This window comes from Schistocerca gregaria, chromosome 6 (genome assembly GCF_023897955.1).
Source record: "Schistocerca gregaria isolate iqSchGreg1 chromosome 6, iqSchGreg1.2, whole genome shotgun sequence".
Taxonomy (NCBI): domain Eukaryota; kingdom Metazoa; phylum Arthropoda; class Insecta; order Orthoptera; family Acrididae; genus Schistocerca; species Schistocerca gregaria.
The window spans coordinates 163,547,511-163,559,825 of record NC_064925.1 but is presented as its reverse complement, the minus strand read 5'-3'; the positions used below and the strand labels follow the sequence as shown (position 1 = coordinate 163,559,825).

Genomic DNA, 12,315 nt, shown 5'->3' with positions numbered 1-12,315 from the left:
GCTGTGTGTGTGTGTGTGTGTGTGTGTGTGTGTGTGTTCCACTGACGACTATTTTAGATGTTGTTGGCATTCTGAGGCGAGTCAGTCGGTACGTGCGAGGCGAAGAGTTCACGGCGGCAGTTCGGGTCGTGAGTTGGGTCCTGGCAGTCAGTTGCAACGCGTCTGGAGTGCAGCCCGGGCCAGCCCGTCGCCGGCTTGCAGCAGCAGTGAGCCCTACGTGGACATCGACCTCCCGACTGTTGCCACCACGCATCACTTGAGCCGGGCCTGACTTTTAGTGGATTGTTGACCGGTTGGTTCGTCCGAGGACATCTCTGTCCGGCGTAGTCGACTGGGCCGCTGGCGGTCTCTGCGCAGTGTTGGAGTCTATCTGGAGCTGTCCGATCGGTACGAGCATCGTCGCTTGCCGACCCAGGACGTGAGGTTGAGTGGTTTGAACACTACGTTGTTGGTTCCGTCGGTGTTGTTGTGGAGGTTTTCCTATGAGCAACAACGAGTAAAGTGTTCAAGAAAGCCGCCGTCAGGTGGAATTGATCAAATTAATTTATCCATAGTCAAGTGCACCAGCGGAATTTTCTGCCTTGTGGTCGTTAGTGTTCTGGTTACCTGCCCTGGCTGCTAACGTAGGTTTTAGGCAGTGTCTTTTCCTCACCTGTTGGTACTGCCCAGCATGGTGTGTAGTTCTGGCAGCTCAGTTCACGTACGTGTTTTTTGGGGACAGTGATACTTGTAATTTTTTTTGGGCCTTGAATTCTCGTGTACTCCGTCGTGGCAAGAAAGCAGTTAGTCGGTCGGTCCGTGACTGTCCCTTGGTTGGGTTCGCACGAATTAAGTGTAGCTAGCTTTACTCACCACCTGTCTCGCTTAAGTGAACGACGGCAGACCGATCCACTGGAGACTCCTGAGTGCCGTTCTCTTAATTATCCTTTTGGCAGTGTTAATGTTGTTTAATGTAACTGTATTTTATATTTTTAATTTGGCAAGGTTAGTTGTGGGCCTTCAGCTCTGGAAACATGTTCTCAGAGTTTCCTTCAAGTCCAAACATTCTCACCTTCTGCTCTTGAAAGGTTATTGTAATTTCCTCTGAAAGATTTTACAAGTTATTGTTGGCCTTCCGCCGTGGGTCCTGCAAAAAAGAAATTTTTAAACTTAATGTATTGTTTTACCGATTGTTGCAATATACATTTCCTTAATTTGCAGAATTTAACCTTGCGGCCTTCAGCCATCTTATTGTGTTTGTTTATCTCTTTCTGTGCACCTTGTCGGCCATGAGCCCTGTTAGCATCTTAAAACACCGTGGCCTTCTGCCTTCAGTAATCACCATAGACTATTTAGAATTTTGAAGATTTAATCCAGCGGCCTTCAACCGCTCCGCATACTGATCTCGTATATGTATACTATTTATCTTATCCGCAAATTTAACTGTGTCATGTCTTTTCAAAATTAAACTTATTCTAAAGCATCTGTTTGGAGGCCTTCAGCCTTGAAGTAAATTTAATTCTTTCAGAGTGTATTTGTGAACTAAATGATAACAAATTACAATTGTGAAATGAATACGACCGCAATACCCTTGGTCCTTTCCACAATCCTAATTACCTTTTAGCCTTGCTTGATGTAGCGGGCGTTTCGAGCTCATTAATGTAGTTTCACTATGGGAAAGAAGTATTTAATTAGTTAAATAGCGGACAACGTATCTACAAGTACTTGTTCCAATTACTAGAACAATACATTTTATACTAATTAAGCCACAGAGCACACAGGTCTACCAAATGAAGGCACTTGTTGAAGCAAATGGAATCAGTTTCCCACTCGTTTATTTAAGTACTAAATTAGCCGATGAGGAGCTCTGAATTAATTAAAGTCAGTATTAATAATTATACAAAACAGGTACACAAATAACATTGCAGCATGTGTTGGGAAATGTAACCACTTCAGATTGTAAATTTTCACTGCGTGATTGCCGTTTTTTTTAAATTAGACTTTGCACAATTTTCCCCTTATTTTAAATTCCAGCAGAGCTGCGTAAGTTTAGATGACACCAGCAGAAAGAGCAGCTCATTTCCTATATAACTAATGCGCCATTTACATGTAGACTCGGTAAATATTCAAGGTACAGTTCACTAAAATCAAAAGGTGAAGTGGGGATTTCAAAAGATGAGCGAAGCGGAATAATGCTTTTCCTGGCAGGGGAAAGCGTGCAGGAAATGGAAATTCAACAAAGAATGGCCTAAGTGTACGAAGAGCACTGCATCTTCTTTTCAATTCCGATGCCCCGTCAGACCTCTAGGATCACTGCTACCACCATAATTCGCAGGTCTCCAATAACGAGGACACCCAGCTGCTGGAGAATGGTATCGGTAATGCAGTGAGTCGTTCCAAAACGTGCCTCATCAGCCACAGACATTTGTCCTCCCTAGAATCGCCTGTGCCACGCTTTCCCTTTGCAACGGGCATGTGGTGCTTTCGCCATTCTTTGATACATTTCCATTGCCCGCACTCCTTCCGCTGTCATGAAACACTCGTCACCCCGTTGCTCTTAGTTTGAATCCTCCATTTCCCCGCCTTAAGCACGATTGAGTGCAGTGGATGGAAGACGTTTGCTAGCGGAGAGATTGGAGCCTCAGCTCTTATTGGGACCACGTTTTCCGTAGGCAATGGAATTATACCATCTCAGTGGTTTTCATTTTACAGCCTCCGCTTCGTTTCCTAGACCCTTATAAATATGGTCCTAATTACCGGAAATTTTTTGTCATTTAAATTGCGATTGCAGGCGATTTGTTTATCTCAAAATTTATCATCGTGTATCAGTTTCAATCAGTGTCTTGGTGTTTTGTTTTTAAGACCGCACTGAAGGATACAAAGTTGTAATCCTGAATGATGAACGACAATACAAATTATTGTCACAAGTAAGAGAATCGCAGGTGTAGTCTAGAAATAGGCCAGCCATACTAGTATTGGCCTCACAGTGTAACTCCCTCTTACGTGAATGGTAAATTGTTATAATTTCACTGAGATGTAATGATTCGTGAGATGAGTCATTATTTCAGCCTGAACCCATTTATTGTATGGAGATCTGTGTTGAAAATTTCCTTTCAGGGACAAAACATAACCTCGATGAACAGCTTTTTGTTATTATTATTCATTTAATTACTGCTTTGATTTATTGTTATTATCACTGATTCAAGAAACTACATCCTTAGTATTCAGTCTCGCTAAGAAAAGCGTTTATGTCTTTGAAATGAATAAATAACCAAGCACATCTCACTAGACAACGTTTATGTTTAGGGGATTGTGCATGGTAGACTATAAATCTGCTGCTGCATGCTGACTAAGCTGTACTCCATGTGTCTGCCGGTCGTCGAACTGCGTGCTGAATCTTAGTCTACGTTAACTTCGGTCCAATTCTCCTTTCCATGGACGCAAGTAGGTCGAAGTGGATTTATTTAAAAGTCTTTGAATTAATAAACTATAGAGTTTGTAGGTTCGAGCTTCCACAGTTCAAAAAATGACTCACAGGCGTGCACGAATATTTGAAAATGGAGAATAATTTACGCAATACACACCTTGTTTATGGTGACGAGAAACTGGTTTATTGGCTTATTATTCTCGCACAGAATCAGAAAATGCCTTTCAATTAAAGATGGCGGTCTCGCAACAATGCCTTCTATCTTAAGCCGTAATACATTCGTCCGTACTTATTAAGATCACAAGCTGGACTATGTCTTTCACAATAGTTGACATCGAACCAAAGCTCTCTTAGTTCACTTTCTCGCAGTCATTTGAGAATGCTTCAAATAATATATTGATCGGCCACTTACATCCTTGTTCTAGGTCACATTTTAAAGAGAGAGTCATGATCTCTTAAACGTTCGAAATAACAGACCGTGGCAGATTTTAGTTAATGATCGAGCAACAGGGTGAGTTTTTAATCTCTTAAATGTTCGAAATAACAGACCGTGGCAGATATTAGTTAATGATCGCGCAACAGGGTGAATTTATTTAAACGCCATTTGTCCAACCAACTTATTTTTCTCATTATGCAAATCAATGAGATTCAATTTCTATTTAGAAGAACAAACAGCGATCACAACCTCTGTCACACAGACGAGCCACAGACTCAGTTCATGGCATTTCAAGTTCCCAAGCAGAAACAAATTGTTTGAAATTATGTCGAATGAGTTCTGCACATCACATCAAAGGAATCTTAAGAGTAAAAGCTGAACAAACAGCCACGTAAGCTTCGCGTGTGGGACCGCACCAGTGATTACCAGTGTACAGTACAGTGAAGTCGATCCGTGGCAACCATCAGAACTATTAGCTTCCAGTGTCGACGTGGCTACCATCAAGCATCATTGTTAGATTGTTATACAGGGCCCGAATAACACCAAAAGTGTTCCATGTGACCTTAGGTGATCATTGGCATGTAAAAATCTCGTATCAGTTTTGCTGAATGCTATTTATAACAACACGAAAAAATTTTTGTATCTGTATATTAAAAGTATCCTCGGGCACTACAGTATGGATGTTGATACGATTTTCACTAATACGGGGTGTTGAAAAAGTCTCTCCGCAGTGCCGTATGTTTGTTAGCGGCGTGTGCCTTCCCCGCAGTGAACATACCGAAATGAAACTGAGTGAAACACAAGTTATTAATTCATTGAATATTCATATTTACTTACAAATTTCCACATTACATGTTGAAAGTGTCCCCCCTTTTGTTGAATACATAATTCAATTCGTCTAATCATGTTTCCAAACACAAGCTGTAACATTTCTTCTGTAATAGAAGCAGTGAAAGTTGATATTGCAGTTTTCAATTCATCGATTGATTTTGGACAGTTTTTATAGACACTTGCTTTCGCTGCACCCCAGAAGAAAAAAATCAGGTGGTGTTAGATTGGCGATCGTGGAGGCCAAAGTCCCTGTGAAATTATGTGATCACCAAAAACATCAGCAAGAAGTGGCATTGAAACGCGAGCTCTATGCGCGGTTGCACCATCGTGCTGAAAATAACCATTCAGCATTTCACTAAACACAGGTTCTCCTATGAATGGGTACACAATATCACTGCAGTATCGTTGTGCGTTGTTTCGTTGAAAAATATGGGACCCACAATCCGACGTCTAGAATTTGCAATCCAAACTCCTATTTTCACAGAATGAAGTGGTTCCTCATGAATACACAATGGATTTGCAGTACTCCACATACGAGAATTTTGCGAGTTTATGTACCCGGATAAATGAAACCGCGCCTCATCAGTGAAAAACGTTTCAATAAGAATATCCCTTCCATTTTGTTGAACGAAAGTTTTGAACCATAGGCAATAATACAGTCTCTTGCCATTATCAGTATTTTTCAGTTCTTGCACGACTGTCAATTTGTATGGGAATATTTATATTTTTTTTCCATACAGCTGTGTGGGCCGTTCCGACACTAACATCGATTTCCTGGGCGAATTTCCTTACTGACTTGTTCGTACTCATGGACATTTTATCGGAAATATCGAGTACCTTATCCTCAGACAAAACGCTAGGAAAACCATTCCTTGGTGCATCTGTCACTGGACCCATACTTCGAAATCTGTTAATCAAATCTCGCACAGTATCGCGATGAGGGAGTATTGTCGCCGAGAAAACTGAAACTGTGTATTTACCGCCAGCTTTGAACACTTCTTCGACTAAAAAAACACGTTCTTCAATGGGTAGCATTTTAACAGTGACACAAACGAACAAAGGAAGTAAATTAAACGTTCACGTCAACACGTAACGACACACACCAACAATGCTACTGACGCTGGCTGAAATAAACGAAACAGTGGAATGTTGGGAGAGTCCACTTGAAAGGAAGTAACCCAGGTAGGTGAGCAATCATACGGCACGCACGGCTAACAATCATACGGCACTGCGGAGAGACTTTTTGAACACCCCGTATAAAGAGTGGTACTCGTGGAAGATTTTTGTATGTCTATACATATTATAAATACGTCGTTTGGCCATAGATATTTAGAGCTACCCGTCCTGAGCTGGGGTGTGTCGTTAGTATTTGATTATATTCTACGGAAATATATGTATTTATCTCCAAATTAAGCTCCTAGTGACAAGCATATAAATAGAATGGACCAATATTGTATGATGACACGATTTCTGAACAGTCACGAGAAGCAGTCACATCCATTGAACGTCGAGAAGTGTGTGCATGGAGGGATCTGAAGTGGGACGACTACACGGAACTAATCACAGATGAGTCAGATGACAGACTGAGATTCAGTTGATGAATGGTCAAGAATTTAGTCACAGATGCAAGGAGATACCATAAAATGAGGTGAATAGAAACCGTTCCCAAATTTAAAAGAAAAAAATGGTAATTTTAAAAAGAAATATGAAAATGAAAATTATATGGGATTATAGGTCTTGTGCCTTACTTTAAACTTTTAATCACATTTGGAACTTAGTCCATACTCTTATATTATAAAAAATAAGAACTTGGAGTTTCTATTCATGCCACACAGAGAGGTGAATAGGAACAGCTGCGTTAATCTTATTGCCTTTTTCTTGTTTATTATTATTTGTGGTGAACGGCGTCACGTTACAATTTATTTTAGACCTAGGGAAAAAAGTCTTATCGTAAACTAAAACTAAACATATTGCCTGAATTGTCGTTTTTTATTCTATTTCCCAAAAAAAAGTTTTGTGTAATTTGTTGTGGCATTAAATTGATCATACTGGTTTCTTCGACGTACTTCAAACAACATCTCATTTACTAAAAAATTACCCCTCAATTGTTAAAGTAGACGTGTTTAATCAGCCTTGTTTGCTCAAAGAAAGAAGGTTGAGAACAGCGATAGGTGTTTCTTCATTTCCGTCAAATCCTTATTGTTCGTCTGAAGAAATACTGATTATTACTATTTCTATGCACCCCACAAATTGCGGAACCACATCCCTACATTTTCAGTTAGCCGAAACACAATTCAGACTAAAGCGTACTTTTGAACTGAAGTTCTGGATAATGAAACGGAATTGAAAAATTCCTTACCGTGTGTTTAAGTTAACACTATTTAGGTTGGTATTTATAGCTAAAGTGCGAAGTAAGCGAATTCGGCACCACATCCGATATTTGTGGTAGACTGAACATAACATCAAACAACAGAATCGCCAACTTTTAAATTCGTAATTTCCATGTTAGATAGGTTCACTACCAACCTAGATAAAAAATTCTTCGTATGATATTTCCATTTGTCTTCCGACACAACAGTATAGAACTTGTTTGGAAGTTATGTTTCTATACACCTCAATGTTTCTATTCACCCCAATTTATGATAGCTTGGAGAACCGCCGTTAGATCAGCACTTGAATATTTCTGATGAGCCTGGGATTCGTACCAGAAAGGATTAAGAGAGGAAATAGAGAAGACCCAAAGAAGAGCAGCGCGTTTCATTACAGGTTCATTTTATGAGCGCGAAAGTGTCACGGAGATACTCAGCCAACTCCAGATACTGGAAGCGAGGCGTTCTGCATCACCTTATTGTTTACTGTTAAAATTTCGAGAGCGCGCCCTCGTAGAAGATTCAGTCAATACATTGCTTCCACCCACGTATGTCTCACGAAACGACAATGAAGGTATAGTTAGAGAGATTCGAACTCATGTGGAGGCCTAACAGCAATCGTACTTCCCACAAAACATTCGCGACTGGAACAGGAAAGGCGGAGGTCACAGAGATACACGAAGCACTTTCCGTCAGACACTGTAATGTGGCTTGGCGTTACAGATGTAGATGTAGTGTACTGTGAGATAGGAGCAGGACAGCTTCAAACCAGCTGCCTTCGGAAACCGATCCGTGGAGACGCACTGTCTGCTCTGAACAGTGTTCATCTATCCGTTCTGTCGGTACCTTCCGTGTACCTTCTAAGAGTATACGCGAGCCGCATGTATTAGAAATGTGATGTGTTAGTTCTCACGTAGGAGCGGGATGGTTATCGATTACAATGAATCCCACTCATAGTTACAACATCGTTGTGATAATGGGAGCGGATAGTTACGGAGAGTCGGGTGCAATACTGTCGTCTAATATCATTGTCACTGTCGTCGGCTTCAGAGACATATCGGTTTCAGGCTGTAATGCTGCCCCATTGATAGATTCTTTCTTGATCTGATTTATTTTCAGAATGTCATAGTGGCAATCAAATGCGAAAGGAGACAGATAGAAAAAAATAAACGTTTATTATTTGAAAAGTATTCGACGTAAGTGTTAATATACTTATCCCACTGTGTAAGAAGACGGGCAATACATTCATCGAGAAACGTTTACGGTTGCCTGTAGAACCGTGGTTCTACCAACGTGTGCACCGCTTCCTCAGAAGCAAATGGACGCCCAAGACTGCCTTATTTCAGGCCTCCAAATATATGAAAATCACACGGGACTGTAAATGAAATGATAGTGTGGCATTGATAGCCGAGAGGATCCATTCGGAGCCGTTCGAGCACTGAGTTGCAAGTCTTATTTCAGGTAACGCCACAATGGGCGACTTTCGTGTCGGTGATGACAGATGATTATGATGAAGACAACAGAACACCCCGTCCACGAGCGGAGAAAGTCTCAAACGCGGACTGGAACGGAACCTGGGCCCACTGCATTGTAGGCAAGCACACTACCATCCAGCTAAGTAGGCAGACATCGGGACTGTATAGAGGATGTACGAATATAATGGCTTCTCAGCGAAACTTCCGCAGCGTACTCGAAACAACCTTGGCAACATGTGGCAACGGTCCAACAACTACAGACCTGAAGTTTCATGATCTTCCACACACAACATTCCGTGGTCGAGCGACAGATCTGATATGCTACACTGGGGAAGTCGTGGGAGAGGGGGGATGGGGGAGGAGGAGATAAAAGTTTTCGTGTTCGCATCTTAGAAGCAAACATAAGTCTTATTACGAGAATGAAATTTTCACTCTACAGCGGAGTGTGCGCTGATATGAAACTTTCTGGCAAATTAAAACTGTGTGCTGGACCGAGACTCGAACTCGGGACCTTTGCCTTTTGCGGGCAAGTGCTCTACCAACTGAGCTACCCAAGCACAACTCACGCCCCGTCCTCACAGCTTGAGGGCGTGAGTCGTGCTTGGGTAGCTCAGTTGGTAGAGCACTTGCCCGCGAAAGGCAAAGGTCCCGAGTTCGAGTCTCGGTCCGGCACACAGTTTTAATCTGCCAGGAAGTTTCATAAGTCTTATTGCCAGGGTAGTAAGCAGGTTTTGACGTAACCTCCGCCATATGTAGTATATTGCTTGAATTATAGTACCTCTTTGAATGATTCACTTACGCAGAAATCGCCAGGAAACTTGTGGCCATCTAAGCTGTAGCCCACGCTACAGCATGAACTGCCAACATTAGGAATGTGTAACCTTGTTTTTTTATAAATGTTTTTATAAAAATAAGCGGTCCTAGGCGCTTCAGTCCGGAACCACGTGGCTGCTACGGTCGCAGGTTCGAATCCTGCCTCGGCCATGGATGTGTGTGATTTCCTTAGGTTAGTTAGGTTCAAGCAGTTATAAGTCTAGGGGACTGATGACATCAGATCTCAAGTCCCATAGTGCTTAGAGCCATTTGAACCATTTTTGTTCCCAAATGGTCTTTATAACTTTGACCGCATATATTTCAGAAATGGGGAGAGGTAGAAAGATGCTGTGTTCGGCATAATGGTCGTACAAGCCTAAGGTTGCATTAGCCGCTGAACAGAGTTCAGTATGTTAAGGCGACCATATTTTATAAACAAAAATTCAGGACGCATTAAAAATTTTAATGTTGGCAAAAGAGTCTTAAATGTAATAAATGTTAAACTATCAACTCAGTTTGTTACAAAAGATATATTAATTTATATTTTATAAATACTTTCTAAGTGTAAAGACTCGAGCAGACGGAAGTATTTACGAGCGCTGTAAATTTTCTTCAGTATGTTTGTATCCTTCAAAAGCATGTGAAATTCAAGTCAAGTTTCATAATAAGTCACTCTAGTCAGATTAACATTGCTTTCGTAGTTTCTACAATAAACTGTTTTCTGTCACTGCTCCATACATTAGACTACTTATTTGGGAAAGCACCCTTTCAGTACCAGCGTGCTGATATGGTGAAAATGGAACTGATCTACTCATCAATTACAAAACAATTTGTATCGTATGTGGTTTATGTTCACGTTACTTACCGAAAAAGGATAATCGATGCTAGGTGCTAACCAGCAGGAAGAGAGAGATGGAACTTCAATAAATTTAAGTTAAAATAGTTATTTAAGTAGAAAGCTTTTTAATGTAATCAGTTTTTAAAACGAACTAAAATGCATTAAATAATTTCTCCTTACCCCATACACATTCCTAACACCATACAGAGAGCCTCGAAAATTTGTGCTTGTGAATTTTTAATGGCTATGACAACGCTTGTAAAAGTTAAAACGAAAAACGTGAGACGCATGGAGCAGGTAACTGATGCATGAATAGTTCACCTAGGTCGCTAACAACTGTATTGCAAATCATGTAAAGTCTCCTGTCATTTTTTTCTCAGAGAACGTTACTCTCTACAGTCCTCACTATTATTTACTGCTGGCACCCTACGTTCCTCTTTTTAAATTTTGCAAGCGTTGTCATAGCTACTAAAAATTCACAAGCACATATTTTCAAGGCTACTGTAATGCGTTAGGAATATATACAGAACTAGCACACATTATCTAACATCTTTTAGACCGCCTTAAAAAGTTTTTTTATTTTTAGAAAATTATTTTATTTTCTGTGTTTTAGTCTTGCGTGTGTGTAATTTTTGAATTGATTTCAAACATTTTGATGAGATTATTAGATTCTAACGGAGAGATGTGGTAAATTTCACGTTTATTTCATTTTCTCTTCAACTGAGACAACTCTGATTCTCTTCAACTGCTTCAACCAGTGTATTACCTCCTCCCTCGTATATCTCACCAAAAGACTCCGAAAGTAAAAATGAGAGGGAATCGAGCTCACACGGCAGCTTAGCGGAACACTTGCAACTGGAATAGGAAAACAAGAACGTACTCTCTGTGGTGTCACCGCCAGACACCACACTTGCTTAGGTGGTAGCCTTTAAATCGGCCGCGGTCCGTTAGTATACGTCGGACCCGCGTGTCGCCACTATCAGTGACTGCAGACCGAGTGCCGCCACACGACAGGCATAGAGAGACTCTAGCATTCGCCCCAGTTGTACAGCCGACCTTTCTAGCAATGGTTCACTGACTTCTACGCTCTCATTTGCCGAGACGATAGTTAGCATAGCCTTCAGCTACGTTATTTGCTACGACGTAGCAAGGCGCCATATTCAGAACTATTGATATTGTCAATCATGTACCGTCAAGAGCGACGTTCGTCATTAATGGATTAAAGTTAAGTATTCCACCAGCTACGTCCGTTTTTCTCAATTCTTTGTCATGTTCCAGACCTCACGCCAGCCTGCGTGAGCTAAAACGCGTGCATTTCGGCCTCCTTTAGTAACACGGTGTTGGCTCTCCTGCCAACCACAACATTGGCGACGAGGCAAAACCGCGTTCTTATCGATATTGCCCTGATTTCCTTGTATAATGGCTTCGCCACAATCTCCAGATTTACTGCCGAATTTTATCGCTTACAGAATCAGCAGACGCAGGCATTACTGGATGCCCTTGGACAGCTCGTCCAGGGTCAACGTGTAATGCAAAACGATGCGGCAGCCGCCGCTCCACCGCTAACGCAGCCACAACACGCAGTTGCACCACTTTTCGTCCTTTTGATGCTGCACTGGAAAGCTGGACGGAGTGATCTCGCCAATTTGGATTCCATCTCGCCGCCTACAGAATTCAAGGTAACGAGCGGCTGCCTTTTCTCCTTTCGTCCGTCGGCGTGAATACGTACTATGTGATAGTCACATTATTTCCCCGACGCGACGCGTGTGCATTAGATGCATATTTCAAAGACTCAGTCAATGTAGTTGCCAAACGGTATACCTTCTTTCGTACAAAACGTACAGCAGGTCAGACTAATCGGGAGTGGGTTGCAACCTTGCAAGGCCTGACTAGGGATTGTGCTTTTGAGTGTCAATGTGGACTCCCTTATTCAGATACTATGGTACGTGATGCAATTGCACAGAACGTTTCTGATGTTCGTATAAGGGAACAGATTTTGAAACTAGTCAATCCCTCCCTTCAACAAGTGATGGACATTTTGGATCGGCAGAACACACCTGACTTTGCTCAGGAATCCTTTGAAACTTCGCCAGCCGTGTGTCAGGTTAACCGGCCCGCCGTGCGAGCTGCACGGAGCAGTAAACATC

At 41.7% G+C, this 12,315-nt stretch overlaps 1 non-coding gene across 1 annotated transcript; it reads right to left on the bottom strand.

Moving 5' to 3' along the window:
• Positions 1 to 9,000: 9,000 nt before the first annotated feature.
• Trnal-caa (transfer RNA leucine (anticodon CAA)) lies at positions 9,001 to 9,075 on the bottom strand. Its single transcript has one exon. It is a non-coding gene; the product is annotated as a tRNA-Leu (tRNA).
• Positions 9,076 to 12,315: the final 3,240 nt, after the last annotated feature.